At 42.0% G+C, this 27,159-nt stretch overlaps 1 protein-coding gene across 2 annotated transcripts in view; it reads left to right on the forward strand.

Annotated features, from left to right (window-relative positions):
* The first annotated feature begins 9,691 nt into the window (after positions 1–9,691).
* The window catches only part of PIP5K1B (phosphatidylinositol-4-phosphate 5-kinase type 1 beta), a 306,667-nt gene continuing 289,199 nt past the window's right edge, over positions 9,692–27,159 (forward strand). For both annotated transcript variants that reach the window (XM_023213233.3, XM_023213232.3), the window contains exon 1: positions 9,692–10,212. The gene's annotated coding sequence lies outside the window, so the exon portion shown is untranslated. The remainder of the gene's footprint in view (positions 10,213–27,159) is intronic.

Genomic DNA, 27,159 nt, shown 5'->3' on the forward strand with positions numbered 1-27,159 from the left:
AAACATCTTTGAGAAACATTGAATTTTAAGTTCTTAATGTCGTAATTAAACAGAATAGGGAGCATTCTTCTGTTGACAGGACTCAATATTTTATTTAATGGGACTTCTCCCATGTAGTTTATAGTCATGAAACATTTAAAGTCTACCTTTTTCTAGATAAGAGCTAGTGTCTAAAATTGATAAATCAAGAAATAGAAACTTGAGTATGTTATTTAAAGTTATAAAAGTAGGAACTATTACCAAAATAACCTCATAAAAATTGGAAAGCAGAAAGGGAAAGAGGATGTGGGAGACAGTCAAACTGTGTCAACTTTCTTTTCTTTTCAAAGTTGAGTGTTAAACATACTTTTAAAAATGACAGCTCAATTAAGAGATTGAGTTATATATTAAATAATATATAATTATATTATTTAATGTTAAAACGGTAACTACTAGAAGAACAAAAAACCAGAAATTTCTAACAGTGGTCTTCCCAAGAGGCTAGAACTACAAGTGGGAGGGTAGATAAGAAGAAAAACCTTATGTTTAATTTTAGACTCCTCTATATGGTTTGAAATTTTTGATACATGCACATTATCTTTTCCTTTTTCAAAAAGTGCTTTATTGAGAAATAATTTACATATAATTCCATTCACCTATTTAGACTATACAATTCAATGGTTTTTGGTATATTCACAAAGTTACGCATTCGCCATTAACTTTAGAACATTTTCATCACCTTCCCTACCCCCAATCCTGTACCCACTAGCAGTCACTCCTCATTTTCCTATTATGCCTCCTCTCCCCAGCCTGAGGCAACCTCTTTCTGTCTCTGCAGATTTGTCTATACTGGATATTTTCTATAAATGTAATTAAACAACATGTAGCCTTTTGTGTCTGCTTTATTTCAGTTAGCATAACATTATCAAAGTTCATCCACATTGTAGCATGTATCAATACTTCATTCCTTTTTATTGCTGGATAATATTCCATTGCATGAATATACAGCGTTTTCTTTATCCACTTATCAGTTGATGGATATTTAAGTTGTTTCCACTTTTTGGCTATCGTGAACAATGCTGCTATGAACATTTGTGTACAAGTTTTTGTGTAGATGTATGTTTTCATTTCTCTTGGATAGATATGTAGGAGTGGAATTGCTGGGTCATATCTTAACTCTACGTTTAGCCTGTTGAGGAACTGCCAGACTTTCTTCAAAAGTGATTGCTTCTTTTTAGATTCTCACCAGCAATGGAGGAGAGTTCCAATTTTTCTGCCTCTTCACCAACACCTATTGTGACCTCTCTTTCTGATTCCAGCCATCCTAGTGGATATAAAGTGTTGTATAATAGATGTCTTTGTAGTTTTAATTTGCATTTCCCCAGTGACTAATAATATTGAGTATATTTTCAAACGCTTATTGGTCATTTGTATATCTTCTTTGAGAAATGTCTATTTAGATTCTTTGCCCTGTGAACATTATTTTAATCTAGAAAAACTATAAGGTGTCTGACAGCATAGTAAGCAAATAACAAATGTTGGACATGGCAGTCTCTGGGTGAAGAAAATTAAGAGTGATTTCTTTTTTGCTTTCCTAAATTTTCCTAAGTTTTAAAAACATACATAACTTTTTGTCATCTTTAAATATTTACATTTTCCTTCAATTTCTTTACCTTTTTCTGATTTGAAAAAGTAGCACAAGAAAATTTTGTTAAAGAAGATACAATATTAACCTGGAGACAACAATAGCTAACATTTTGGAAGATTTCTCTTCAGGACTTTTCTCAACTTTGTGTACTTTTTTGAGGTTGTAGTATATGTACATATTCAAATTATGCCTTTTATTCTTATCAGGATGTCACAGACAAATTCCTGCATATTAAATAAACCTCTTATTTAATTTTTTCTTCTGAAAGTCTCTAGAGGAAATGCCACCATATCACTTGGCATGCAGAATGGTCACAAAGAAGGGCTTCTTTTGTACATTGATTACTCCAAAATTAAGAAAAAAAGTACACAAACACGCAACACATCCTGTTCCCAACCTATGGGAAACACAAACCAAGGACACAGCAGACTTTTAAGAGGTCATCGCTTAGTCTTTTGCTGCAGTCTGATGTTCTCTACCTGCTTCACACTGGAAAAGGCAGACAGTTTTAAGTAGTATGAAGATACTGGGCAACTCTCCAATACTTTCTAACTTGTATCTTCACAGAGTAGCTTTGCCTTTTGGGTTAAATTATTTGTAATCCCCAAAGCACTGCCAACTCCCATATTTTTCCTTAAAATATGTGCTATAAAAATCTGTATTCCTTTTGCTTTCCCTATCCTGTTTCTCTTTCCCTCACTATAATTATTATTCCTGAAATCACCCATGCCATCAGGACAAGCGGACTGCAGGTAGAGGGATGAGTTGTGTTTCTTTTCACCTCTTTTCCTATCCCAAAGGCTCCAAAGTTTCCAGTTGCAACAACTTTAAAAGCTGATTGCACAGATTCTATTTTCTCCTATAGTAATGAAATTAAATAGTCTCTCTCCTTGGCAAGAGCTCCAGAAGAATACTTCTTTTACACTTGCTTTAAATGCTCAATTTTCTGTACCAATATAGGCTGCTGACTCTTTAAGCTCCCATGTATGTCCACAAACACTTGAAGACAGCAGTACCATCCAAAACCACACACATACAACAGGCTGCTTCCAATGTGAAAATCCGGGGGAAATACCAGGATATAGCACAGGAGAAGAATCCTGACTACTAAAGACTCTCCCTCATAAGCCTCCAGTCATAACTGTGCAAGATTACATTTCAGATGAATGGTTCATGTTTAATTCAGTGCATGGGGCTGAGAATATAGTGCTCCCCAGTGTCCAGGCTCCTCTCTTCTTCCCAGGTACAGTGCTTACATGGAGTTTTCCGGACTCCTCGCAAGTAGGTGGGGCTGTGGGATCAAGTTCTGGCCAGTGGAATGTGTGTGGACGTGATGATTGCCACTACCCCATCTGGCATTCTAGATCTTTCATTCTCTCTTGCAGTTCAGGAGGGATTTCAGAGGCCACTTGTTGAAGATAATGGTGCCATGAGACAGTAGGAGCCAGGGTCTCCGGCTGATTGCACGAAACCAGCCCCAACACCAAATCACACTGAATGTTGACATGAACGAGAAATGAATCTTTATTATACGAATCCACTGAGGCTTGAGGGTTGGATGTTACATCAGTTTGCATACCCTGATTAACACAGCTCCTTTTGCTTTTCTCCCATCCCAGCCAAATATTTTAGGTTGCTGTGACAGCTTGCTGACAACATCTTATAAGGGATGTCAGAATAGGAAGCTCCATTTTGCTAGCAAAACATTCACATTCAAATACTGTCAGGAGGAGAGAGTCTTGTTAGTAAGGTTCCACCTAAATGGTTCCAAGACAGGAGAGTCACTAAATGTTTTGGGAAATAAAAGTGAAAATCATTGTGTCTTCCCAGTGTATTTGCATGGTAGAGTGTCACAGAGGGCTTGAGCAGTCTGAGTGGGGACTTCACTGGTTCACTAACATTAACATGCATGTCTGTTCAACAAGTTGGTGTCATCAGTGTCACACATGCTACCTTCCTTCACAAAACACAGCTGAGAAAGCCTACGTCTTTGCCCTGGAAGGTTCCCTCCACACAGGGTAGGATCTGCCTCGTCCACCGTAAGCACCTGAGCCCTTCCTGAAATGGCCCTAGGAAGGTGTCAGCTGTGTCTTGGGCGGAGAGCTATTGCCTCTACTCAGGAAGTTTGAGTGACTTTGCTGAATTCATTACCTGTCCTTCTTTTGCAGCCATCCCAGAAGCTGAAATACCATCATTTCTGGTATTCTTCCTAGACCAGTCACCCTTTTATTTGGACTAATTTGATGTCATATGTTTCACAATTGATGAGGATTTTTTAAAAATGTTTTGAGTAGGTAGAAAACAAACTACTTTGCATGTTAGAACAAAGAAGGGTTGAGCATGAAAAATCTATGCTCAACCATGAAGACCCCTGGGCACATTCTGCTGATCACCTCCTGCTCTGGGAATAAAATGGCAACCTGGGGTTTGACTCCTGGTTCCACAGATAATTTCTGTGATCTTAGGAAAGCTGTTTCGATACCTCATGGTATAGTGATTGCAATAATTATTTTGGTGTGTGTTGAGGAACACTGCTGACTCACTTCTCCCTCTTTCCTCTACCTCAAGCTTTAGAACTAGCCTCTCCAACCAAAAAGGGTGGGCGGTGGGGCGCTTCTCTCTCTCTTATCAAGGCCATGACTTTCAACTTCCTTAAAACCCAGGTTCAGACTTGATATATAAAATGTGTGTATAAATTTTGCATGCCTTTAAGAATCTTTCTGAAATGTAGCTTGATTCTCTATGCTATCTCGGCAATTCTCTATTTTTTTGTCCTTCTTTCTCTTCTCCCTTCTGATATTCTCTTGCTTCTTGTTCACTCCTCCAATCAATCATTATTTGGTTCATGTTGTTTTTGTAACTTGTGGGCAAAGTGAAAACTCACCTTTAAAAAAGTATGCGTATGGGTCAGTTTGTAACAAGAAAAAAGGGTTAAAGAGAAAAGGAGTAACTGAATTCAAAAGAAAATAGATTATACAGGTTGGTGGAAATTAGATCGGTATTCTTAACGGTGTATATATATTTTTAATGGTAGAAACAACATAACATCAATTTTTTTTAAAGCCTTAGAATTCTCCCACCCTAACATGAGAACTTTAAACATTGTTCTCTTCCAGGTATTTATTGTGCATCATGTGCATTATTGTTTACATAATTATAATCTATGTGTATATAATTTTATGTTTTTGCTATGGAATTTTAGGGGCACATTGCTTAGCTCTTCTTCCTGCTTCCTAGATGGGTTGCCAGGTATTTTGGAGAACTTTTCCACGGTCAGACCTGTATGCCTGCTAACACTGGGCCTCCAGTTTTCTTATTGTTCCTAGCTGAAGAATGTAAACATCAATGCGTTTTGAGAAGAGCTAAATGATACCAACCTCTGGGCAAAGAACAGTAAGTTAAATAGGACATGTGTCTGGTAGATTTGCATATATTCTAGCTTTTAAAAACTCAGGAAAAAAGTACTGAGAAGTATTGTAAATCACTCATGAAGGTTTAAGATACAAGCGCACCTCTCCTACAGGGTTCTGAGTCTTTAATATGCAAACTCCTCCAAGCCTTGGCACTGAATTTATTGCAGAAGGAACATTCCTTTGGCATGTCAGGCATGTAAGGGACTTTTCAGAGCATCTTGTCTAACACTCTCATGGTGCAGACAAAGAATCTGCAGCCAAGAAAGAATGCAGATTTCACTGTCATGGGGACAAAGCTGGAGTGACAAACCAGCTCTTATTGCTCCTAATTCAATGCTCTTTCCAATCCTGGGAGGAAAGAGGAACAAGGGGATGGATAGGATTAAGAAAGAAAGAAAAAAAAGGCAGCAAAAAAGAAAGCAAAGCTGGATGAAAGAGAAGAGGGTACAGGGAATTAAGAAGAAAAGGAAGGGCATGCATATAAGGTTGTCAAGCCTTTGCTTGAATATAAGGTTCCCAGGGTAAACTGGTCCTCTGAAATTAGCATCTCAACTTATATAGGGGCATCAGCTAAGTGTTTGGCCTTTCTTGTCTGCTTAGATATGAAGTTTCTAGAAAGAAAGGGCAATGTGGCAGGAGGATGGTCCCTAGAGAGTTGGGAAGGATGCTGGCTCTACTTCTCTACTCTTCAATGTCAATGAATGCAATGCATGCCTTTCATCTGGATTCTTGTTTGTTTTTTCTCATTGGAGAATAAAGGACAGATGAACAGTTGGAAATATCCATAGCTCACCAATGTTCCTCAAGTTCCCTCTGAATATTTATTGGACTTCAGTTGCCCTTGAGACATCACCAAAAAAAAAAAAAAAAGAAAAATGTTAAATGTGCATCAGCAACTTAGAGAAATGCAACCTCCTGCATTTCATAGAAAGGTCCAGAAAGAATGTGTAACTGGTTCAAAGTGGCCTAGCTAAGAAGAATATATCAATGATCTGATGTGGTGTCACAAAGCACCCAAACATGTGGGATAAAGCAGTCTTCAAAAAATGGCTGCTATCAGCTCTTTTATTCCTGAACATACATAGTACCTCTCAAGTCAGAAGGCAGAGTCTATTTCCCCTCCTCTTGAATCTGATCGGCCTTGTGACTTGCTTTGACCAATAGACTGAAGCAGAAATAACATTCTAGAACTTCCAAAATCAACCCTTAAGATAATTGGCAGTTTCTATTCCTCCCTCTTGGAAGCAAGATGCCATAGAAGAAGTCTAACCACCTTGATTGGGGGAAGCCCAAGCCAGCTGCATGGACAGAGAGAGGTCATGTGGAAGAGAATTGAGGTTCCTGATATGTGAATGAGGCCTTCTTGAACCTTCCAACTCAGCCCAGCTGCCAGTGGCCAGCTGAATGCCATCAAATGAGTGACCCAGGCCAGGCACAGTGGCTCATACCTGTATCAGCACTTTAGGGGTTGAGGTGGGAAGGTTGCTTGAGCTAGGAGTTTGAGACTATCCTGGGCAACACAGTGAGACCTTATCTCCACACACACAAAAAAATAAAAACAATTAGCTGAGTGTGGGGGTGCATGCCTGTGGTCTCAGCTACTTGGGAGGCAGAGGTGGGAGGATTGCTTGAGTTCAGGAGATCAAGGCTGCAGTAAACTGTAATCATGCCATTGCACTCCAGCCTGTTCCGGCCTGTGTGACAGAGCAAGATTCTGTCTCAAAAACAAGCAAACAAACAACAACAACAAAAACAAACAAACAAAAATCATGAATGACCTTAGGCAATACTCAGCTAGGCTTAGTTGACCCACTGAATCGTGAAAAATAGTAAATGACTGATGATTTTGGCAACTAAGTTTTGGGATCGTTTGTTAAGCAGCAATCCATATCTGAAACAGTGGCTTTAAACAGCAACTATTTATTGTTTCTCATGAATCTACGAGTTGGGAGCATGGTTCTGGTGATCTGGAGCAAGCCTAGCCAATCTCATTCAGACTTGCTTGTGCCTCTGCAGTCAAGTGAGGGCTGACTGGTCAAGGATGCCTCAGCTGTTATGACTCAGCTCTGCTCTACGGGGTCTTTCATCTTCCAGCAGGCTTATTTTGGTGATGTCAGAATTCCAAGACTGGAAACAGAAATGTGTAAACACTTTTCCAGCATTCATTTACATCAAGTCGGCTATTGTCTTGTTGACCAAAGTAAATCATACAGTTGAGCCCAGAATAGGAGGGGACTACAAAGTTAGAGGGAAAGACCTTGGAGAAAAAAGGAGGTCATTTATTGGGGGCCACTAATACTATCAAATGTACTACAAGGAACCCATGCATGTTTCTCATAGAGGAGTATTCAATAGCATTATTAAGATTTTGGACTGAGGTCAGGAATCAATTGAAAAAACTACATTTAAAACTAAGCAAAATAATTAGAGGAACATTTTCTGATTTTTAAATAGGTTTCCAGATTTTCTGGCCAAGTCACTATTGCTCACGATATTGATGTTGTATTATTTCCAATACAGGATGACTTTCCTAAATCCCTGCTGACAGAGTCAGAGATAGAATCAGGAAGAAATACCAGGTCTCATACTACATGGTCATTCATTCCATTAATCAATTCACAGTAATAATGCAATCGTAAGGCTCTTGGTAGAGTTCCTTAGAATCCTGCTTCATAAAGTTAGCTCTCGAAATAGCCAGTGGGCAGACTGGTTTGAGACTTCTCTCTGGAAACCTAAGGCTGTTTGCATTTGGGCTTTACAGAAGTGGCTCAATACCAGGCTCATTAATGGGAAAAGGGTCATGTGTATGGATACATGTGTTTGGACATTTATATGTAATGTGTGATCACTTTTGATTCACCGTGATTTCATTTAAGTTTGGTTTTACCTGTCTCCATCTCCCCTGCATTACCAGAAACTGACTTTGCACTTTCACTTACTACCACCTCCCTGGGAGGCAAATTCATGTTCCACTCTGGATTTCAGAGCTGAAGTCTGAGAAGCAGGAAAGGAGAGACTGGGATTACCATTCCCAGATCCCACACTAGCCTGCTAGTTACAGCGGTATGATGCTGCCCCCTATATAGTGATTCGTACCAGTCAGATGAACGGTTCTTTAATCTGTTCCTCTGTCCTCCACCACTAGTCTATCCACCCATCTTGAACTTTGTTAATACAATATTTCTGCTAGTTATTGTTCAGGGATTGAGAATCTGGGGAACTGTGTTCTGGTCCTTGGGTTAATGTCTTGAGACCTTAGTTTCCTCATCTGTAAAGTGGGAGGGCTGGACTAGATATATGTTCCTCCTGCTCTGAGCTATGTAGGATGCCAGCAGAAAACCAGACCCAAGTTACAGGGTTCTAAACAAACCATACCTTAAATCTCTCAGTAATGGCCAGCCACATCTGGAAGAAGTAGGCTGGGAAAACAGCTGAAGAATAATAGATACTTGTTTTATTTGTCAATTATGCCTCAGTAAAACTAAAAAAAAAAAAAAAAAAAAAAAAAAATACTTCTGTTTTCAGGAAATTATTGCACTTGATTCAAGGCTGATATTAAACCATAACAGACTCACTCCAGGTGGGGGGTGAGAGATAAAAAGAGATTACAAAACTGAAAAGAGGTGTTCATTCGCAGAGAACTAAGGGAGTATCTTTCAAACAGAAATTGGAAGCCAGAGATCTCTGAAGATAAGGATCATGAAATGTTGTTCTTCCCCAGACAGAACGTATCCCACGTTTTCCACCCACGTTTTCCACCGGCGTTGTTTTGGTAAAGAAGTGGTAAGGTGGAAGGAAGTGATGAGGCTGAAAAATACCATTTGCTTCAATTCAGCCGGGAAGGATCCGCTACCTTTTGGTTCCTATTAAGTGAATTTAGCTTTAGCTTTCATGATAGCATTTTCCCAAAGGAGTCCTTTAGATCTGACCCCTTACCTCTTCGCTGCTAGACTGACATCAGGTGACGTTCCAAGTGCCCCCAGCCCACTCAGCGCTATCAGTAGGGATTGGCCCTCACCCCCGTCACAGCGCTTTCCCATGACATCCCCCAGCTTCTCTCTCCCAGGACCTCCTCGCCAGCCTACCCCTACCTGTTGGGTAGGTCTTACTTGCTGGGGACACCTGCTGTCCTTAGAAGGGGGAGCAACCGACGCCTTGGAATCCTGGCCTGTCCCTTCCTAGTGAAGGGGGCGCCTGCACTTAAGTGCCGGCTTCTCTGCCTCAGGCAGAGTCCAGCAGGCAGGCGACCAGGCGTAGTTGAGTTCTGTGGCCTGGGGAAAGGGGACGCCCTATCCCCAACACAGCCCTGTTTCGCAGGGCTTCAAGACGCTGAGGACAGCCGGGAACCCCTGGATTAGCCCTGGAGTCTTGGAGGCACCCGAAAATTCCAGGGGCCCACCCCAACCCCGCTCTCAGTCTGGGCCAGCGGCGGCGGGACAGGCGCCAGGTGCCCACACACCGGCTGGGACGCCCAGCCCACTGCGGCTGAAGCTCCGGCCGCCGCCGCTCCCGGCGCTGCAAACCGGTCTGGCTTCGCTGCAGGGTGTGCGGCGATGGGGCAAGTGGGTGGAGAGAAAAGGGGAAGAGCCTGGGCGGCCGGCGGGCGGGGCCTGCAGCCTCCCCAGCCGCGGCAGCGGACGCCCAGCCGGCTCTCTCTGCGCCTGGCTCAGACTCCGGCGCGCACCAAGCGGGAACCCGCGCCCGAACCCGGGGGCCGCCGCTGCTGCTCCTCTCGGTCCCCGGTCCCCGGTCCCCGAACGCGCCGCAGCGAGGCTGCACCCGGCCGTGGAGCCGCTCGGAGCTGCTGGGCTTTGGCGGCCGCTCGCTGCTCCGTCTGGCCGAAGGACCGGCGGGGAAGGAAGGGGAAAGCGGGGACACACACACTCGCCGCGGCGCGCGCGCACTGCATACTCGTAGCCGCGCGCCCCCGCCAAGGCGCGTCCGGAGCGAGTTTGGCCCCGCGGCTCCAGCCCCGGCACCTGCCCGCCCGCAGTGCTGCCCCCGGCCCCGGCCCCACCCGCCGCCCACTCCGTGCCGCTGTGCCTCCCGCCCCTCGCCCCTCGCCTGCACTGCTCTCCCTTCGCCGTGGGGAAGCGACAACGTCCCGATAACTTGCAGACTGTGGCGCAACTGGTCTTGGTAGCGGAGGCACCCGAATGCTGCCCGGGTGAGGTAAGTTTCCTGTGCGTCCCCGGCCCCTTCCACTAGACCCTTCTGAGGGGCTCGCGCTTGGGGGCTCTGCATCTCTGCTGAAACCAGTCGGTCTCTCTACCCTTCCACTTTACCTGTCTGCGTTGTGCTGGGGGTGACGTGGAGGGGGCGCCCGTGGCCGCCGAAGCGGGACCTTCGTTCCGCTGGGGCCACAGCTGCGCGCTCACAGCGGGCACCCACCCGCTCGTCACCCGGATCCCCGGGGCCGCAGTGACACTCGGAGAACACTCTGGGTTCACTTAAATAGGAGTCCTCTCCCCCTTCTAGGGGAACCTGCAGTTTGGCAGCTGAAGGAAAGGTCTCCCACCACCCTCCCCCGGTACGAAACAGCGGTGAACTTGTTAGGCGCCCCTGGTATCTCAAGAGGGGCTTGCGAGTTGGTGTTCTGCTCATTTCTGGCGCTGGAGCCGGATTAAACAGGTGCGGTATGGTTCCAGTCTAAATGCAGCAACAGACTTCTGCGTTTCCTAGGCTTTCTCTCCCAGCCTGGTCAACGTGACGCTTCAACATCTGGGGCAGGGGCTGGGAGTGTGGGGGCACTGGGGAGGGAGAATGCCCTGGTTTGATTTATTATGCCGGTGCCAGGAGTCGCCAGAACAGAAGACAACAAATGTCTGCTTATCTCGCATCTATGCAGATGAGTGTGTTGTCATTTCTTATCCCCCCAACCCCCAGCTCTCTTGTCTGGTGCCCAGCGTGGTTGAGTAGAAACCTGTTCCGGAGAAGTTGTTTGGGTAGATTGATGAATTCTTTCATCGAATCTACTGAAATCAGGGATCCGAACAAGGCAATCCTAGTTACTCTGATGCTTTTCTAAAGGGAGCGTGTTGCAGACCAGAAATAACACCCACTATCACTACCTCTCTGTGACATTCTCAGATGCAGGAGGCCCTAGCTCTAAGGTGAATGATCCTTAAGGGACCGGTAGGACCTTAGAATGTGTTAATCTCGTGCAAGGAAGAAGCGGTGTCTCTGTGTCAGTACTCCTGAGTCTTGGTTTGGGGAATCCCTTTTGTCCCTCTAATGAAGCACATTCAGCCAGAGACTTCTCCCCTGTTCTGCGAAGAGGCTAAAGCGTTCCGCAGCTGTTGGAGTGGAGAAAGGCGAAAGGATTGGTTTCATTAGGACTCTAATGTGATGAAGTAGGGTAGTGGTCATGGAAGCTTTGCTAGAGCATTCCCAGCTAAAAGGAGACTCTGGGGAAAAAAAACCTTAATCGGCCAAGTGTAAACCAGTGGGAGGTTGAGTGAGTTTCATGTGTGATCTCTGAGCGGAGGGAAACGGTGGGTTCTGATATGGTCCTGTGGGCAGAGACTTAGGAGGACTGATGAGAAAGCTGGTGAGTTTGAGACTGATGTATGATGACATCTTACCTGAGAAGGAAAACTGTAAAGCACTGAATGATAGAACCACATTGCATTTTTGTCCACATTAAGACTAGAGAGATTTAATAATAACACCTTACATTTGCATCAGTGTCTTGCAATTTGTAAATTCTTTTGAGTGTTCTCACCTAATTCCAAACATTTCTGAGGGAGGCAGGGCAAAGATTATTTACCATATAAACACAGAAGGAACGTGAGACCCATAGATTCAGAGATTTATCAAGGTAACAAGTGCTGGTATTAGAATCACAGTTAGGTTTTCTGTCATAACCAGGTGCCTGCTCTGTACTTATATAAGGTGGTTTTTTTAATGGCAGAGGTCTTCTGCATTTATTGTGGTCTGCACAGTCTCGCTGTAAATTACTGTTTACATTTTATGGATGAGGAAACTGAGGTTTAGACAAGCAGTGGGAGTTTTTCATAGATTTACATCTAATTTAGAGGCGTTTACAATACTAGAACTTGAGTCTTCTGATATCCAGTCCATTGCTTTGTGTATTCTGCCATCATTTCAGTTCTGATAGCAATGAGGACACATCATGGAAACTGCAACACAAGGGACTGTTCAGCATGCCCCCTGTGACCTGGGTTCTAGTTCTGGGGCTACATTTGGCTGTATGACCTGGGCCAAATCATGTCACTTCCAAGTCTCAAGTGTCTCACATATAAAACAAAACGTTTGTATGAAATTATGTTTTTTCTTTCCAACTTTAGCATTCTGTGTTGTTTAGCAATGTGTTTGTAATCCAATGGTATCATTTTCTCTAGACAAAGGACACCTATATCACCCTATATCACCTAAGAGACCTAGCTAATTACTCTTTCAGCTTTAGTTTATCCCTTCCTACCTTTACTACATACCACTTCATCAAAGGAATGAAACTTAACAAGTGCGTTTTAGCTTAGCATCTACAATATATTGTTTAGTATTGCTGTTTGACTTGAAAATATTCTGAGGGGCTGAAGTACTTACTGTAAGGTACATGTCAGGGCTTAACTTGAATATTCTAATTGTAAGCTCGTAACTTTTTTTTTTTTTAGCTTTTGGTTTGCATAAAGTAAGTACTCAATAAATAACTGTTGAATTAATGAAGGAGGTGAATGAAGTCATTCATAAGGAAAACATATGCTGTAAAACATAGAAAGCATCTCACCAAGTAAATTCTCCACACATAAGATAATTTGATAATTATATTATTTGATAAAAAGATAACAAGCCTGCGGGCTTGTGCCTCCTGAAGCTGGCAGGTACAGAGCCCATTGTTGCTCTCTTTTCTGAATGCATTATATAGGGAAGAGCTTTTCTTTCTCCCTGTAGACAGTAGACTCATGTCATCTGTGTTATGCTCTTTTGTTTGCCTCCCCCGCCTTAGTAGTACAGCTGCTGAAAGATACATTCCTAGAAATTGACTTGTCCCATTTTATGAAAGGGTATGTCTTGAGATGGAGAAACCAACCATTCTGTTTTTAAAATAGGGTATTGAGTAAATTTCAGGAGATGCTAATACTGGCTCGTGGTTTCAGAGGGGGAACCTAATTAACAAAACCAACCTAGTTTCTGTTCCTTTTAACAATCTTCTCTTTCCACTCCTCCTCTTTATATACAGACAGGTAGTGTTTTTATGTTTGGAAGAATGATAATAAAGAATAGAGTGATCTTAAATATTATTAATGGATCTGCAATTTATATTGGGGATTGATGTCTGTCTCCTTCTGATAATTTAAATATTAATTAGTTTAGAAGTACCTTTTATGGGTAAGAAAACTAAAACTTAGGTGAATTGACTTACTTATGGTCACAAAGATGATAGCAGGAGGACCAAGATCAATGTGGTGTTCTTAAGAAGGTTCATATTCAAGTTTGTCCCAGGAGTTCTATGGTGAAGGTACAGTTTTGACTTTTAGAAATCATAGAGATTAACAGAAAACGTCTGTTTACTATCATTATTAGAGAGTTAGTACATTTGGGAATGGTTTAGCATTTATATGTTTAAGTTTTCTTGCCCAAGCAGATGCCATTAAACAGAATATGTTTTCTTTTCTTTTTACTTTTTTTTTTGTTTTTTGAGACAAGGTCTCACTCTGTTTCCCAGGCTGGAGTGCAGCGGCCCAACCATGGTTCCCTCCAGCCTCAACCTCCCCAGGCTCAGGTAATCCTCCCACCTCAGCTTCCTGAGTAGCTGGCACAACAGGCATGCACTGTCATGCCTGGCTAATTTTTGTATTTTTTGTAGAGACAGGGTTTCACCACGTTGCCTAGGCTGGTCTGTAACTCCTGAATTCAAGTAATCTACATGCATCAGCTTCCCAAAGTGCTGGGATTACAGGTGTGAGCCCCTGCACTCAGCCAAAAATGTTTGTTTTTATCTATTCACTATGATTCTTTTGGCTTATATACATCACCAGACTCAGAAATAATACTTTGCTCCAATCAGTGCGGGGAGAGAGGAAACTGTCTGAATAGAAACCAAAGACCTGTAATCGCATGAGAGGCCGAGGGGGGAGAATCACTTGAGCCCAGGAGTTTGAGACCAGCCTGGACAACATATCTAGACCCCATCTATAAAAAAATAAAAATTTAGCTGGGCATGGTGGCACATGCCTGTGGTCCCAGCTACTTTGGAGGCTGAAGCGGGAGGATCACTGGAGCCCAGGAGTTTGAGGTTGCAGTGAGCTGTGATCGCACCACTGTACTCTAGCCTTGGTGACACAGTGAGGCCTTGTCTCAGGAAAGAAAGGAAAAGAAACACAAATGTATGCTGGTATTCTCAACTTCTCTTCCTGGTATATAAAGGCAGAAGCCAAAGGTAGCCTTGTCATGCAGCTGGTAAAGTCATAAATATGTATACATTCAATTTGCATTTGCATTTTGCTTGTACTTCTGTTAGATGGTGAGTCACAATATTTAATATCCTGGAAAATTTTTTTTTTCCCCTATGGCCAGAGCCTTCAGTAGATTCTGTAAAACATCAAGTCCTAAATGTATTTGTTGCTGAAACATGTTCTTTTTGTATCAAGTGCATTAATGGGAGTTGGAAGGAGTCCTTCATTTTTTTTAGAAGCTGGCGGGTTAGAACTGTACATTATGTAGCTCCACTGTTCATTTGTGGTCTTATCAATAGAGCAGGATGTGTTACTTTTTGCTGAGTGCCAGGAAAACCAGGGTGAGAGGAAACCTAGGCTTCTGTTTTTTTCTTTTTAAAAATCAACTTTAAACTTAATTTATTGATGAAATTTTTGTGGTACTGTGTCATAAACAATCAGCTGCTGTTGACAGAGAATTGTATTCAGTCAGGTTCCTTTTAATATATAAGATTAGGTCAGGGAAAACAGGCTTGGTTTTGTACATTCTATTCTCAATTGTATTTACTTCTGTATTGCTTCATCAGAGGCATATAAAGGAGATGTTCACACAGGAAAACACAGGAATCCTGCCCAAACTAGATTACTCTTGAAAAGATTTGAAACAGAGTGATTGGGACAAGGTTGCATGTTCAGTAAGCTGACAGTGGTGCCTTGGTATTATCATTTTAAGTGAAAACAAACTAGCACTGGAATGAACAACATGATGTGTGTGTTCTTGTAGGAAGTCTTCTGTATTGTTTATGGGACTCAGTAAACAATGAGTATGTAATATGTTTTCGGTAATTTGCATGATGGATGCACAATAAGTTCTTGAGACTTGTTTTCTCTAATATTCTTAGAAAATCAGTTGTGAAATTGCAATGAAATATAAAGTGTTGAGCGTTTGGTATTGCTCCCGTTTTTAAAATGGGTGTGTATGTCTTTCGGTGGAAGTTCAGGCAAGGGTTGGAATTGTAAGTACTAGGGGCCCAGGGATTATAATTATCTTGAATTGGAACTAAAGTTCAGACAGGACTGCAGAAAGTTCATTCAGTTTGTAAGAGAAAAGGTGATATTTAAGCCTTCGCCATTCAGTCATGCTGAGCAAGGGGTTTGTAGGGGAGGATGAAATTAGAGCGAGTCATAAAAATATACTTTCCTTCTTTCATAGACAGACTGAAGACATGCAATGGATTCAACGTGTTGCACAGTAGGTTTTTGATTTAATATACAATTTTTTTCTTTCTTTTTTAAACCGTGCCCATCGTTGTGCTCTCTGGATCACTTGATCATATGTTTGGTAATAAAGTAAAGAAACAAAACAGCAACAACAACTAAAAAGCAATGCAAAGACCTTCTTGAGGGAGTAGTAAGCACATCATAGGTGTTCAGCAAATATTTGTCAGTGGAGAAGGCTAAGCATCATGTTTTATTTATATTTGTATTCTTGGAACTTGGCACTGTGTCTGGCAGATGGTGAGGACTTAGTAAGTGTTTACTGAACAATTTATGTATCCAAACGCATATCACTTTTCAGAATCTTGGGATGTTCCATAATCTAATGATTCTATTATTTTTTTCAAACCATTTTAGAAATATTAAGCAGTCTGATAGATATTAATGTTGATAGTTTTTAGTAGTTCTTTTTTTAAAAATCATAAATGGTATTTATTCACTAGACTCCAACTTTTTTAACCAAAATGCCTAGGAATAATTTTGTATTATTTCTCTTCTTTAGGAGAAAAATAAACATTAAATATGTTCTGTTTTTCTTTGAAAGGATCCAATAAGCATAGTTTTCAAATGCCCAGAATGGCATAATAGTGAGTTTGGTTCAGGGTACAGAGGCAAGAATGGACTTTAAGCTTCTCTAAGTTAATCAGCTTAAATATCACCTCCTCCTGGGGCCTTTTCTTTTCTTCCAACCTAAAGGAGACCTCCATATGTTTTGTTCACTTGTCACAGGGGATACTGATACAGTTTCAATGTTTGTCCCCTCCAAATCTCAGGTTGAGATGTGATTCCCCATGCTAGAGGTGGGGCCTGATGGGAAGAGTTTGGGTCATGTGGATGGATCCCTCATGAATGGCTTAGTACCCTCCCTGTGGTAATGAGTGAGCTCTTGCTCTATGAGTTTACGTGAGATCTGGTTGTTTCAAAGCGTGTGGCATCTCCTACCCCTACCTTGCTCCCTCTCTTACACAGACTCCCCCTCACCTTCCGCCATGACTGTAAGCTTCCTGGGGCCCTCCCTTACCAGAGGCAGATGCTGGCGCTGTGCCTCGTGTACAACCTGCAGAACTGTGAGCCAAAATAAAACTTCTTTTCTTTATGAATTACGCAGCCTTAGGTGTTCCTTTATGGCAGTGTGAAAACAGATTAACACAGATAATTATTCATTTATGTATTTCACTTGTTTTCCTGTCACCTGTGCCCAAACTCACATTCAATCCAAGATTGTAAACTCCTTGAGGGCAGAGGCCATGGTTCATAACACTGTTTTTCTTGTGTTTGGCACATAGTAGGTCCTCAGTAAATATTTAAATGAATACATGAATAAGCCCCATCCATCCTGTCAAGATGAAGTGGGCCATCATTTAGGTTACTCAGGCTGAATCAGACTGAGAGGACAGTGCTTACATGTTAGCTATGGCAGCTCCTTTACAGTGATGACCGAACCCTTAAGGATGAGAAAACACTTGCTTAGATGATAAATTCTGGCATGATTATTAAGAAAACACTGTCTATTTAAAGACTGACTTCTTTCATTTACTTAGAAATGAATAGTAGTGAACAAACAGGAGGAAATTATCAAGCACAAAACAAAACGTTCCCACACTGTTAAAATGGGCTCTAAATGTACCTAAATCATAAACATATTCATTCCTAATTAAGACACTTTGGTGTTCATATACAAGGCAATTTCTATGATGCCTCACATAAAGTTGATATTTGAGTTGGTAGTTATTTAAACATCAGCCACATCAACAGTCCCAATACCAAGGAAGAAGCCAAGGCAGTGACTCTCAAAGTGCAGTCCTTAGACCAAGAGAGTCATCACTACCTGAGAATTTGTTAGAAATACAGATGAGGCCGGGCACGGTGGCTCACAGCTATAATCCCAGCACCTTGGGAACCGAAGGCAGGTGGATCACCTGAGGTCAGGAGTTCGAGACCAGCCTGGCCAACATTGTGAAACCCCATCTCTACCAAAAATACAAAAATTAGCCAGGCGCGGTGGCAGGTACCTGTAGTCCCAGCTACTTGGGCGGCTGAGGCAGGAGAATCGCTTGAACCCGGGATGGGGAGGCTGCAGTGAGCCATGATCGCACCATTGTACTCCAGCCTGGGCAACAAGAGTAAAACTCTGACTCAAGAAAAAAAGAAAAGGAAAGAAAAGAAATGCAGATGAACTCTGTGGATGGATGACAGGCCTTCAGGTGATTCTGATGCATACCCAATATTGCCAGTCAATGGTAAATCTGTTGCTCCAAGTATAAGCCTCCTGAAGCGTTCAGTATTCCCAGGTAAACCCAGGCTGTGTTGAGGGAGTGCTATCTGCCTGCTCCTTCAGAAATATGAGGGGAGAAATGAAAAATTCTCCCTCTGCCAGTCTTGGCTTTTCTCAGAACTGTGTGGATCACAGGAGAGCAAAGTATTGTGAATGGTTTGGGTGTCTAGGACTTGAGATAGAATATAAAAAAGCTTTTGGTAGTCACAGAGCCTGCCAAGTGATGGGTATTATGGGGTATAAGAAAGTGTTAATATAAACATGGTCCTGGCTGTCAAGGAGGCTGACTGTGCTGAGAGCTTACTCTATTCCAGTCACTTCTCAAGTGCTGTTTCTTTTCATCACCATGTGCCTCCAAGGCAGGCTGCAGCATTTCTTCACTGAAGAGAAAGAAATGAAAACCTAGTCAGGTTAGTAGTAACTTGTACCAGAGCACAGAACCAGTAAGGGATGGCACGAAGGTTCTAGCCGTGGCTTTTCCAACTAGGAAGCCTATACTCTTTTTCTCTATTTCATGCTGTAGCACCTCAAAGTATAGTTTTGAAATAAGAGCTTTAAAAAGGAGAACATAAGTGAATCTAAAATTTGTATTTCCAAACTAAGTGTTTCTCTGAACTCCAGTTTGCATAATTGACATTACACTTGGATATCCCAAAGGTACCTCAAAATCTACATGTTGAAAACCAGAACCATGATCTTTTTTCTCCACATCTGATACTCCTGTGAGGTTCCCAGCTCTGTGGTGGGCACCGCTAGTCACCAAGTAGCACGAGCAGAAACTTGGGAGCCATCTTTGGCTCCACCCTTTGCACACACTACATCTAGTCCATCATCAATGTCTATTGATTTTGCTTCCTGAGTATCTCCCCCATTCCATCTGCTTCTCATCATTTGTACGGATTCTATCCTAGCCCAACTTGTCTCTCTGCAGGGCTGAGCCAGAACCTCACTGGTCTCCTGAGTCCACTCTGGGTCTCCTAGGATCCATTACCCATATTATATATTGTAACCGGGGCACTTGTGATGGTTGGAGGACACCTGAGGCTCTGCTGGCCAGATCTCTACCTCCTGCACCCGGCCAAGCCCTCACAGAAGCACACAAATTCTGGCCCCAGGGCTCTCCACCTCAGTGGCCTTTTGAGCTCTTGGACAGCCTTCTGAGGACTTGTTTTTCCAAGTAGCTTTCTACCCTGATGTTTTTGCTCTCCTGGAGTCCAGTCAGAGGCAGGTTCATAACTACAGTCAACTACTTTTAAAGGAGCAGGTTGGATACTCCAGTGTAGCCCTAGGGACTTACCCAACCCTACCCCAAATACCAAGTTCTTAAGAGTTCTCTGGCAGTTCCCAAGTGCACTCCACTCACTCCAACAAAGAACCAAAGACTGCTCTACTTCCACAGTTGCTTATACACTGGGCCTGAGTTCCCTCAGGACCTTGCAACATCACGTTTGTGGCCACCATAGCAGCAAAATTCACCACCTGTGGTCTAGGAATAAAATCTAAGCCTCTCCCAAAAGGCACCTGTCTCTGACTCTTGACTGTGGCTTATCCTGGCAGCTTTGAGGAAAAGGCCTGGGTTGCTTTGCATAACTGCCAGGATAGATAAAGAAACATGACTCAAAATCATTCTCTCTGTATTTCCTCATAACAGGAACCAGTTGACATAGGTGCAGGAAAACTTCCTGACCAAGGGATGGGGCCTGGGGCTGGGAGTGCTGGAGAGAGAGAAACACAGGGATCTGCCCCAGACTCTTCAGTGGCCTCTCTTTGTGCCTGGAGTGAAGATCTGGGTCATTGACATGGTTCCAGGGCCCTGCACGGTCCTGGTCCTGCTGCCACTCCAATCTCAGATCCACCAGTCTGCCCCTTGCTGTTTCTGAGCCACACTTGCACCTGCCAGCTTCACACCCTCTGTGCAGCATTGGCTGACCACGCTTCAAGGTTACTTTTGAAAGGAGGCCTGGGCCACCCATCCCCAGTATAGGACAGGACCAGCGGTTCTCTCTCCAGGAAGACTTCAACAGTATGATTACTTGACTCGTTCCCTCGCCCCCACCAGCTGCTAATCATCAGGGCTCATTGCACCCCCATAGTGTCGGCACATGCAGAATTGTCTTGAGTGGATAAGTAAATGAATACCAATACTTTTACCTTAAAAAAATCCTTTTTGTAAATTTCCAGTAAAGAAAGGAAATGCACTTCATATTGCTGATCCTGCCCGTGGACGTAATCTTCAACTTTCATTACCGCTGCCTAATTTCACAGCTGTCATGACCCGCATTTCTGTAATGGTAGCTGCAGGTATTATCCCCAAGGACGGTTGCCCCAAAGGCATGATATAAAAATATTTCTGGAAGAATACCTTTGATACTAGTGTCTTTGTTTGCCTCTGGGGAGGTGAATTGGCTAGCTGGGGGGCATGGATGGGAGGGGAATTTTCATCCCATACTTATTTGTACCTCTGAATTTGGACCCATATGTATGGATTACTTATTTTAAAAATTAAAATTGTAAAAGTAAAAGGAGGGAAAGCATAGCAAGAGATGTGAAGGAATGGGAATGATTATTTAGAGGAAAGAAGATGGAGATGCAGTTGAAAGGGGGTTGTCCTAAAAAGAATTCCTGTCTTCAAGGATACGGCCAGTTACATCTGACTTGCTCTGCACGTCTGTGGACAACTATCTGGCTTCAACTTAAAAGGGATGACATACCATGTAACTTGACTTAAAGAGGTTTGCCTGATCTCACCCGTCACAGAATATAACATTTAATCTAAATGTAAAGGCTAATAGAACGTAATTATTTAAGAGTGAAGCAGTTGTTAAAGAAGGAGTTCGTTGGAGGCTAAAGCATTCTCCTTGAAGACATACAAGTGCCCAAGAAACATGAAAAAATGCTCATCATCACTAATCACCAGAGAAGTGCAAATCAAAACCACAGTGAGATACCATCACACACCAGTCAGAATGGCTATGATTAAAAAGTCAAAAAATAACCTATGCTGGCAAGGGTCAGAGGAAAGGGAGTGCTTATGCATGACTGGTTGGTTTGCAAATTAGTTCAGCCACTGTGGAAAACAGTTTGGAGATTTCTCAAAGAACTGAATATAGAATTATCATTCAACCCAGCAATCCCATTACTGGATATATACCCAAAGGAAAATAAATTGTTCTATCAAAAAGACACCTGCACTCACACATTCATTGCAGCACTATTCATAATAGCAAAGACAAGGAATCAACCTAGGTGCCCATCAGTGATGGATTGGATGAAGAAAATGTGGTATATATACACCATGGATTATTATGCAGCCATAAGAAAGAACAAAATCATGTTCTGTAGCAACGTGGATGCATCTGGAGGCCATTATCCTAAGTAAATTAACGCAGAAGTAACCAAATACCACATGTTCTCACTTGTAAGTGTGAGCTAACCATTGGGTACACGTGGACATAAAATTGGGAACAGTAGATACTGGGAACTCCAAAGGGGACAGGGAAGGACGGGGGTAAGGGTTGAAAAACTACCTCTTAGGTACTGTGTTCACTACTTGGGTGGTGGGTCAGTTGAAGCCCAATCCTCAACATCATGCCATATACCCAGGTAACAAACCTGCGTGTGTAACCCCTGAATCTAAAATCTGAAAAAAAAATTCTCCTTTATGATCTAGGTATTTTTAGAATACAATAAGAGACAGGATGGTAGCATCCTATAGAAACTGGTTAATACAAGTTGGCGTAACCCAAGCTTTCATTTAATCTTTGCACAGAGCTTTTCCAGTTAGTCAAACTTGAACTGTAAATAAAAGAAAAATACCAACTTGTCTTAGGTGGTTCAGGCTGCCATAACAAAGTGCCATAAACTGGGTGGTTCATAAACAAAAATAGTTTATTTCTCATAGTTCTGGAGGCTGAGAGTCCACGATCAGGTGCCAGCATGGTCAGGTTCTGGAGAGGGCTCTCTTCCAGCTTATAGATGGCCAACTTCTTGTAGTACCCTCACGTGACAGAAAGAGGGAGAAAGAGCTTTCTGGGATTTCCTTTATAAGAGCCCTAATCCCACCCTCATGACCTAATCACCTCCTAATACCACCATCTTGAGGTTAGGATTTTGACATGAAATTTGAGGGGGACACATTCAGTTCATTGGATAGTCCTTTGTGGCTCAGTGAGTGTGCTATAAGAAACACATCCTGTGTTGAAACCTAGTATATACATAGACATATAAATAAGAAATATAACAGAAATAAAGGTTTCATGAAACAATACTTAGCCATACCACATGAAATGTCCTCTGTTATTTTCTGTTGTGTTCCCTCCCACCTCCAGCTTCCACCATACACTAGTCATGAGCCACCGAATTGCCTTTATTCCCCACTGAAGGGCAGAGACCTGCAGTTTATTTAGAAAGCATGAGTGCAATCTGCCATCCCCCTGGTGCTGCCAGTGATTTGTCAGCCCAGAGGTGTGCATTTACCAAGGAGCCAACAGGACTCTACATACAGTGTTCTGTGCACTCCTATGAAACCACAGAAAGTTGTGAATTTAAAATGCCCTAAAGACTTCCCTTGCAAAGTTTTAATTTATCAAGAAGGCATAGTGAAACTTGGAGAGTAGACATATGATAGAACTTGAAGTTGGACAAAAGTGACTCAGACAGCTGCCTTGTCTGTCATACAACATAGATAAGCTTCAGTCATCAAGCATGGCCTTTAAACTGGGCAATGTCTGTATTTTTGCCTTCAGTGCTCACCCTAAAGTTCACTCTTAATTTATTTTAGCAAGAACCTAAATACTGTAAGGAAAACAATCGCTGACTTTAAAAATATGTGAATAATAATTTGACAGTGTAGTTTTTTTTCTTCCTGAAATTCCTTCAGACATTAAGCCTATTCATTTTCATTGGCCACTCAAGCACAAAATTAAAGGGGCTCAAAATAGGGAACTCCTGGCTATGCAGAGCCTTTGGGCAGGCTGTTTTACTTCTAGAATACATTTCCTGATTGCTTGCTCCTTTAACTGCCAGCAATTATTATGGCCAAGTTTTGTATAGAAAATTTTCCCAACATTGTGTCATCTGTCCCTGATTCTTTAAAAGATTATACAGAACAGAGTGTATCTTTTATGCTACTATAAAGTGATAGATTTAGTATTCATTCAGGAATACAAGACTCTTTGCCCCTAAACCAAATGGCCCTACTTTGCTGTCTCCTAAAATCTTGTCTGCTTTTTCTTGATAATTTTTTTTTGGCCTTACTTCTGTGGCTTTCAGCAGTGAGCTCCTTCACTCATTGTTGGCTACTGAAAGTCCATTGTGATTTTGGGAACCGGATAACCGTACTGTCTGAAATGTGTTTGCCAGATAGACTCATATTATCCATTGAAACTGAAATTTTAAAAAAGGATCAAAAGTAGCTTTTGAGGGAGGTCTTCAGGAGCTCTATTGGTAAAGCAAGCAAGCTTTAGTTCTTTCTCGTTCACTTCATGCATTAGCCAATAGCATGTTTTCCTCTGCCCTGTTTTTGGGTTGTTCAGATAAAGTGATACCTTTTCAGGCTGTGATAGGCATGGTTTCTTTTTTCTTTCTTTTTATAACGTATTGATAATGTGTTTATTACGGTCTAAAGCAAGATTTCATAGACTTGTTCATTTAAGTTAAACATAGTGGCAATTGATGAGTATTTTGCTAACAGCTTTATATACAATGCTTTATGCCTTTAAAGGTTATAGATTACTGCATTTCTCTTTTACTTGGAGAAACTGCATAGCAAAGTTCCCCAGATTTTCCTGATTTCCATCTACCATTGGAAAACAAGTTCAATATCCACAATAAAACAAGAAAGCTGAATACTGAAAAATTAACTTATTTTCAAGGAGTGGTGTGAACCAGACTGTTCTTAGGTTTACGACTGCATTATGTGGGAACACAAAAAAGCAATGGTGTCATTGCTGTGGCAAGCTGTATTTAAATGATGCCTTTTTATTTTTTTTCAAGATGTGTTGTTTAAACTCAGTTGTGAAGATTATGGAAACTGAAACAAATGGGAAATCAGTCTCTCCTGCTATGGGTTAAGAGAGAAGCATGACTTTGTTTAGATTTGTTTATGGGAAACAGAATGGAAATTCAGCTTTTAAGATGTATGTACAGTTGGGCTTCATTATTTAGTTTAGCCGTTTCTCGGAAACTCCCTCTCCTACATGACAATTTATAATGCAAACATGATGCATCATTTCATTTTGTGTAAACTTTATAGAAGGAATAGTCATTTCCACATATGTCAGAAGACTTCTGGAAGCATTTTAGAACTGAATGCTAAGTATCCTACACATGTGCCTGGAAGCTTTAGAAATGATCAGCAGCAGCACTTTCTGACCTTACGTTTTTGTTTGTTTCTTCATTTGTCTGCCTCCTTACTGAAACGTAAAGTTTCACAAGAGCAGGAACTTTGTTCTGTTTACTACACTACCTCCAGCACCTAGAACAGTGTCCAGCACAAAGACAGCCTGCATTATCATTGTTGAATGAACTCATTCTTAAGCTATAAAAACAAATTCTTAAGCTGTAACTGTTTTTCCCTTGCCTTCTGAGCTCCCCCTTCCTTTACAAAATTTCAGTAACCCAGCATCTAGCCTTACCACTGCTTCAAGTTTCTTCCCTGAGGAACAGCTTTGTTTGTTGCCACATTACAGTCTTTTTTCTATCTCTTGCTTTTTTCACCTGTAACAATCTAGACCAATTTAATAACCCCATGCCCCACGGTCTCTTCGCTACTCAGCTGATTTTTTGATCCCAACTCTTACCTCTTTGAACAAACTCTATACTTGCAGCTGTGCAGTCACCTTTTAAAAATTCAGTCCATCTCCCCTCCCAAATACTGTTTTTATCAAAGACATCCTCATTTTTTTTTAACCCACTTTGAAATTTTAGCAGTCTTTTTACTTTGGTTATCTCTGTCTCTGTGCAGCTACCAATTTTTAAAAAATGTTCTCCTCTATTCTCACCTCTGTCTCCAGATATGTCTTTTACCTGGGCTGTTGTAGAAGCTTCCCAAATAACTTCCATACCTCCCTATCTATCCGCTTTAAGGAATTATAATACCTGCTCCTAGAGAATGATTTTGTCACGGCCATGTCAGGAAATCCTTAGATTGTTTAACATGTCTGAAATCTGAAATGCTTTGGTTTGGGTACATTCTGGCCCTAGTTGACTGTTGATCATTGTCATCATCATTGTTGTCATTGTCATAGCTGTATAGCAGTGACAGCAGCTACCATTTCTTAAACTGTTACTCTATACCAGGCACAACACATATGAAACATGACATCATAAAGCTTGTTAATGCATTTTGGAGCTGTGTAATGTGATAATGGGTAGGGTGGCTGTGGGTGGAATAAGATAGGCCTGGAGAAGTGTATTGGGCCTGACCATAGACATCTTGTCAGCTGTGCTAAGGAGTTTGAACTTTTCTTCTATAGGCCATGTAGGCGACAACTAGAAGAGTTTCATGGAGAAGTGATGAGCTCATATTTTGTTTCATAATGGCAACATGAGCTATAGTTTAGGGGATGAATTAGAAGGGTAAGAGACTGGAGATAGGGAGACTAATCACAGGAGAGATGAAAAGGATCTGAAGTAATGTAGTGTGGATAGGGAAGAGTGAGTAGATTTGATATTCAAGAGGGAGAATTTCTAGGACTTGATGACCACCTGGATATGAATTTTGGGGAATGGTAGTAGTAGATGATTCTCTGGCTTTTGACTTGAGTGGCTGGAGAGATTGGGGAGTGATGCTCAACTGAGAGAGGATACCAGGTAGAGGTGTCATACATGTGGTGGCAGAAGCAGGAAGGCTGTGATGATGAGTCCTATTTTGAACATGTATTTGAGATACCTGGGGGCTATCCAGGTAGAGTGTGGCTGTAAGATCAGTCCACATGGAGACACTGGCTGTGTTATGGTAATATCCTCTGGGCTGTAGGAGAGGATGAGACTGAATGAGATTGAGATACAGGACATGAAGGTGGAGAGTCTATAAAGAAGCTGTGTGTAAGGGTGGAAGAGGCCATGAAGAAGACAGTATTATGAGCTCTTGCCAGCAATTAAAGCCATGAGACTAAATGGAATGTTCCTGAAATTGTATAGTAAGAAGACAGAAGATCACTTCTTGATCTTCACTTGCAATTTCATTCCCGCATAGCGTGGCTCATTCCCTTGTTTTCTTATCTTTTTTTTTCTCTCTGTTTAAGGAAATGGCATCAGATTTTCATGATAGCATGTACAACCTACTGTTCTGGAAGGCCTCTCTGAGCCCACTGAGCCCCGCTCTGTCTCCCTACAAGTGATTTCTCAGGCACACATTCTCTTTGGTCCTCTCGCTCCTGTGACTCTTTGGGAACTTTTCCTAGAGGCTTCTGTTTCATTTGTTCTCCGCTTATCTCTCCAAGAAGATTCAAGTCCTGACGGCAGGGATCACGTCTTTGCCTGCTTTGTCTCCCCCAACCCAAACCTAACAGCTCTTCTTTATTTTTTACTTTTATTTTGTGAGATGGAGTCTCCCTCTGCCACCCAGGCTGGAGTGCAGGGGTGCAATTTTGGCTCACTGCAACCTCCATCTCCCGGGTTCAAGTGATTTTCTTGCCTCCGCCTCCTGAGTAACTGGGATTACAGGTGCCAGCCACCGCACTGGGCTAATTTTTGTATTTTTAGTAGAGACGGGGTTTCATCATGCTGGCCATGGTTGGCCAGGCTGGTCTCGAATTCTTGACCTCAAGTGATCCGCCCGCCTCAGCCTCCCAAAGTGCTGGGATTACAGGCGTGAGCCACCATGCCCAGCCCCTTAACAGCTCTTTCTATACTCTAGCTGCTCCTGCTACTTTTTTTTTTCCCTTTTTCCTCTTTGGAGGCTCATTTGCTGACCATATTGTAGTTATTTTTATTTCATTTATTGTAATTATTAATTTATTAATTTTATTTATGTATTTATTATTAATTTATAATTAATATATAATATATAGTTGTAGATATGTTTGGGGTACATGTGATATTTTGATATCTGTATGCAATGTGTAATGATCAAATCAGGATAATGAGGATATCACCTCAAACATTTTTTTGTGTGTTGGGAACATTATAATTCTTCTAGCTATTTGAAATATGCAATAAGTTATC

The sequence above is a fragment of the Piliocolobus tephrosceles genome, chromosome 14 (genome assembly GCF_002776525.5).
Source record: "Piliocolobus tephrosceles isolate RC106 chromosome 14, ASM277652v3, whole genome shotgun sequence".
Classification (NCBI taxonomy): Eukaryota; Metazoa; Chordata; class Mammalia; order Primates; family Cercopithecidae; genus Piliocolobus; species Piliocolobus tephrosceles.